The sequence below is a fragment of the Aotus nancymaae genome, unplaced genomic scaffold, assembly GCF_030222135.1.
Source record: "Aotus nancymaae isolate 86718 unplaced genomic scaffold, 86718_ANA_hifiasm-v0.15.2.pri h1tg000016l, whole genome shotgun sequence".
NCBI classification, from domain to species: Eukaryota; Metazoa; Chordata; class Mammalia; order Primates; family Aotidae; genus Aotus; species Aotus nancymaae.
In genome coordinates, this window is record NW_026988428.1 from 72,352,591 (window position 1) to 72,358,348 (window position 5,758).

The window sequence follows — 5,758 nt, forward strand, 5'->3', positions numbered from 1 at the left end:
TTGCCCCTTTGGACCACTTTGTAATGAGGTTATTTGTGAGAGGATCTTTTGTTGTTGTTATTGAGTTGTTTCAGTTCCTAGTAAATTCTGGATATTAGTCCCTTGTCGGATGTGTGGTTTGCAAATATTTATTCACATTCACATTCTGCAGATTGTCTGTTCATTCTGTGGATTTTTTTTTTGGAGACAGAGGCTCTCTGTCACCTAGGCTGGAGTGCAGTGGCATGATCTAGGCTCACTACAACCTTCACCTCCCAGGTTCAAGTGATTCTCGTGCCTCAGCCTCCCAAGTAGCTGGAATTACAGGCTTCTGCCACCACACCCAGCTAATTTTTGCATTTTTAGTAGAGACAGAGTTCTGCCATGTTGTTCAGGCTGGTCTTGAACTCCTGACCTCAAGTTGTTTGCCCACCTTAGCCTCCCAAAGTACTGGACCATCACGCCTGGCCAATTATTTATTTTGCTATGCAGAAGCTTTTTAGTTCAACTAAGTCCCATTTGTCTATTTTGATGTCCTAGTGCTTTTGATGTCCTAGTCGTGAATACTTTGCATAAGCCAATTTTTTGGGGTTAATTTTTGTATATGTTGTGAAGAGTCCAACTTCGCACATCTGCAAGTGAATATCCAGTTGTCCTAGCACCATTTGTTGAAAATGTTATTCTTTCCCTATTGAATTATTTGGACACTCTTGTCAATTGATCAAATATGTAAGAGTCTATTTCTAGATTCTCACTTCTGGTGTATACATCTATCCTTATACTAGTAACATACTATCTTGATTACTGTTGCCTGGTAGTAGGTTTTGAAATTGGTGTGCATGAGTCCTCCAAATTTATTCCCCCTCTTCAAGATTGTTTTAGCTATTCTGGGTCTCTTGAAATTTCCATATGAATTTGAAGATCAGCTTGCCAATTTCTGCAAAAAAGGCTGCTGGAATTTTTATAGAGACTATTTTGAAACTGTGTATCTGTGGAATGTTGCCATCTTAACAATACTAAGCCTTCCAATCCATGAGCACAAGATGTCTTTTCATTTATTTAGATCTTTGATTTCTTTCAATTATGTTTTGTAGTTTTTCAATGTACAACATTTATACTACCTTTGTTAAATTTCTTCCTAAATAGGTGTTCTACTTGGTGTCGTTATAAATGAAGTCATTTTCTTTTTTTTATTGTTGGATGCTGCTAGGGTATCGAAATAAAGTTTTTTTATATATTGATCTTATATCTACATCCTTGCTGAATTCATTTCCTAGTTTAATAATTTGCACATGTGTGTGGCAGTGGTGGGAGAGGATACCTTAGGATTTTCTATATTTAAGATTATGTCACTGTGAATAGAGACATTTTCACTTCTTTCTTTCCAATTTGGATGCCTTTTATTCCTTTTTCTTGCTTAATTTCCCTAACTAGAACCTCCAGTACAATATTGAATAAAAGTGTCAAGAGCAGACATCCTTGACTTGTTTCTGATCTTAAGGAGAATTATTTCAATGTTTAGTCATTGACTATGTTGTTAACTGTGAATTTTTTTCTAGGTATAAGTAGAAGGTTATGTTATTGTTTTGAGATTCTATTTCTTTTTTCATACAGGTATGTTACAGCTATAAATTCTCCTCTAAGCATTCTGTGCTGCATTCCATAAATTTTAGTATGTTGCATTTTTGTGTTCATTCATCTCAAAGTATTTTCTAGTTTTCCTTGAGATTTGACTCACTCATGATTTAGGAGTATGTTGTTTAATTTCTACATATTTGTGAATTTTCCAAATTTCCTTCTGTTTTCTAATTTCTGATTTCTAATTTCATTCCATCATGGCCAGAGACTATAATTCAAAGGATGTTAATCGTTTTAAATGTGTTTTGGCTTGTTTTATGGCCTAGTACATGTTTTGTGCTAGAGAATAATCCAGATGTGCTTGAGAAGGATGTGTATTGTATTGTTGATAAAGGGTTCTACAGATGTCTGTTAGGTTGAGTTTTCACAAACTATGCGACAATACACAAATAATATTGTTCAAGTCTTTTATTCCCTTGTTAATCTTCTGTCTGATTGTGCTACCCATTATTGAAATTGGTGCAATAAAGTTTCTGACTCTAATTATTGAATTTTCTGTATCTTTCCTCAAATTTGTCCATTTTTGCTGCATACACTTTGGATATAAGCTGTGAGTTGGATATCTGCATTTTCTGTTTGCTGAATCATTTGGAATTAAGTTTCAGACATAGTGACACTTTACCTCCAAGTACTTTAGCATGCATCTCCTAAGAACAAGGACTTCTCCATCAAAACCACAGTACTATCACCACACCTAAGAAAAATTAACAACAATTCCACAAAAGTGGGATAACTACTTCATATTCAAATTTCCCCAAGGTTGTTTTTACAGGTGTAACTACTTTTTTATTTACCCAGCTGAGGGTTCAGTCAAGGTTTGCATTTTATAATGGGTTTCTTTAAGTGTTTCCTGATAAGCACTTTCAACAAAAAATAAAAGCTTATTTTCTTCATCTGATTCAGCAACTGCTGTCTCAAACCAATAAACGAACATTATAGAGATGGGTTTAGGATTAAATAATAAATAACCTTAAAGGCCTCCTTGCTATGCTCACGTGGGAAGTGGGGTTGCTAGGGTCAGAGGCTGGCCCAGACTTGCACCTGAAGCCTGCCTTGTTTGCAGTGGCACTGGGTCTCCGCCTTGCAATTTGGGGTGTCTCTTAAAATGGTCCCCCAGGGATATGATGGAAAGTAAAGACAAAAGCGCCACCCAACAGAGTTGCTCCTGGTGCTGGGTCCCCTAGTCACCATGGGGGTGCTCTGCCTTTGGTGGGGGGCCTCATTTTCAGGCCCCCTCACGTTGCATTGCCTTGTGGTTCTCAGGGCCTTTCTCTTTGCCACTTTGCTGCTGCAGCCCCATTTATGTTACAGAAACCACCAACATCGAGGGGGCCAGGGTCCTGCTTCCAAGTGTTTAGCGGAGCCGCCTAGCTTTGGCCAAGCCACAGCGTGAGAAGGCAGCATGTGCATCACGGGGAGAGGTAGAAGTTGGGTGAGGTAGGGTCCCAGCCGGGCCTGCAGCCCAGGCCGACTTTCTTTTGGTGGGGGGGCTCGAGGTGGACGTGGTAGGTAAGGAAACCCCTGCAGCTGAGTGTGCTGTGGGGCCCTGGGCTGGCTGTCCTGGAGCAGAAGATGAGGCCTGGGCTGCAGCTGAAGCAGCTAGATCTGAAGATGAACGAGCCCGCTTCAAGCCGCGGGTTCCCTGCTGCTGCCCATGAAGGACCACAGGTTTGGGCTGGGTGGTGGCTGCAGCGGTAATGGGAAGTTTCAGTCCTGGGCTGGGACCACTGACCCTCTGTCCGGCCAGGGTGGTGGTGTCCTTTCCGGAGGCTGTGCTGGGACCCTGGGCTGGCTGTCTTGGAGCAGAAGATGAGGCCTGGGCTGCAGCTGAAGCAGCTAGATCTGAAGATGAACGAGCCCGCTTCAAGCCGCGGGTTCCCTGCTGCTGCCCATGAAGGACCACAGGTTTGGGCTGGGTGGTGGCTGCAGCGGTAATGGGAAGTTTCAGTCCTGGGCTGGGACCACTGACCCTCTGTCCGGCCAGGGTGGTGGTGTCCTTTCCGGAGGCTGTGCTGGGACCCTGGGCTGGCTGTCTTGGAGCAGAAGATGAGGCCTGGGCTGCAGCTGAAGCAGCTAGATCTGAAGATGAACGAGCCCGCTTCAAGCCGCGGGTTCCCTGCTGCTGCCCATGAAGGACCACAGGTTTGGGCTGGGTGGTGGCTGCAGCGGTAATGGGAAGTTTCAGTCCTGGGCTGGGACCACTGACCCTCTGTCCGGCCAGGGTGGTGGTGTCCTTTCCGGAGGCTGTGCTGGGGCCCTGGGCTGGCTGTCTTGGAGCAGAAGATGAGGCCTGGGCTGCAGCTGAAGCAGCTAGATCTGAAGATGAACGAGCCCGCTTCAAGCCGCGGGTTCCCTGCTGCTGCCCATGAAGGACCACAGGTTTGGGCTGGGTGGTGGCTGCAGCGGTAACGGGAAGTTTCAGTCCTGGGCTGGGACCACTGACCCTCTGTCCGGCCAGGGTGGTGGTGTCCTTTCCTGAGGCTGTGCTGGGGCCCTGGGCTGGCTGTCTTGGAGCAGAAGATGAGGCCTGGGCTGCAGCTGAAGCAGCTAGATCTGAAGATGGACGAGCCCGCTTCAAGGTGCTGCTTGCAGCTGGGAAGCGGGCAGGAATCAGCGAGGTGACCTGGGCTGAGTCCCGGGAGTGTGCAGAGGTGGCAGGAAGGGGGTCTGAGGAGGAGACCAAGGGGCCTGCTGACTTGCGCTTCCTCCCAGACACAGGAGGTCTAGAGGGGGACCCTGCAGCAGATGGTAGGAGGGCCACGGGGTCCCGGCGGTCTTGGGACTTGCATCTCTCCTGCTGTGCATCCCTGCTGGGTGCTTTAGGGACAGAAGGCAAAGAAGACGTCCCTGTTGCAGGTGAGGCCAAAGCGTGGGAAAGCAGTGAGGCTCTGCACTCAAAGATGCCCTTGGCCTCACCCCGCAGTGCACTGTCAATGCACAGCAACGCCACCTTTTTCTCCAGGTCCAGGTCTTCAGCAGTGACCCGGAACCCCAGCTGTAAGGGAGGTGACAGCATCAGAGGCTCCCCTTGCCTGCGTGGCAGCAGAGGGAACTTTCGTCTAGGAGGCCTAGAGGCCTGAGATGTCTGGGAGCCACTCCTGGGGGCCGGTTTCTCCCCAGGTGCTGAATCTGCCGCCTTTTCACACTGGGTCTGACCCCGAGAGACAGCCGGAGGGCTGACCTCACTCACTGTCTTTGAAGAAGTGAGGGGCAGCTGGCAGTGGGATGAGGCTGGCCCCTTCCTCCTCTTTAGCCACGGGAAGCCTCCCGTGGAGCTGTAGGAGCTGGAGATGGCATTTCGTTGGGTACAGCAGCTCATCCCGGAGGGCTGGTATTTCTTATCAGATGGGATTTCTGACCTCTGGGTACGGAGGTCTCTGTGCAGGGGCCCAGGCCTGGGCACGAAGGGAGAGAGGCCTCCATTGTCCCGCAGCGGCCTAAATGCAGACCGTGCATCCCTGGTGCCCTCAGGGCCCCCTTTCTGATCATCAGGCTTCTCTTGGGCTCTGGGGTCCTTGTCCTGCACAGGCATCCCTGTCCCACTCACCTTGAGGGCCCTCGACATGATCTTCTCTGGATAGGAACGTGGGGCACAGCTGGGTGTTGTGGGCCCCGAAACGGTGACTACCTGCTCCAGTGCCTCACTAAGAGTCCTTAGGCTCAGTGCACTCGCTGAGCTGCAGGACATTCTGCTATTGCGAGCACACAGCACTGGCTTGCTGCGGTACCTGTGCCTCAAATTGAAGGCAGGATCGCCGGAACGGAACACAGGGCTTGTAGGATACAGAAAACCTTGGAGTTCTTTCGACACCAGGCTGATTCCGTGTGTCTGGGTACTCGTAGGATGGCTTGCCACTCCGTCCAGGGGCAGGAGCAACGGAGAGGTCCCACAAGGAAAATGAACTGAGGGATGCGGGCAGCAGGCTCAAGGCACCTGAGTCCTACTGGCCGGTCCTCGGCCCCGGGACGGGACCGGGACAGGGATAAGGGGCACAGAGTGTCCAGGTAACCGCTCCTGGGAGCAGTGGGGTATTTTCAGACCCTTGAACTCTCGAGAGCTGGGCTCTGAGCGTCCTCTTGTCTGCTGCCAACTCGGCCGAAGGCTAAGAGAACATTCTCCTGTTGCCAGGAAACGCATCAT

At 48.9% G+C, this 5,758-nt stretch overlaps 1 pseudogene; it reads right to left on the bottom strand.

The window, feature by feature from the left end:
• Positions 1-3,243: 3,243 nt before the first annotated feature.
• LOC135275344 (putative POM121-like protein 1) lies at positions 3,244-5,755 on the bottom strand (annotated as a pseudogene).
• Positions 5,756-5,758: the final 3 nt, after the last annotated feature.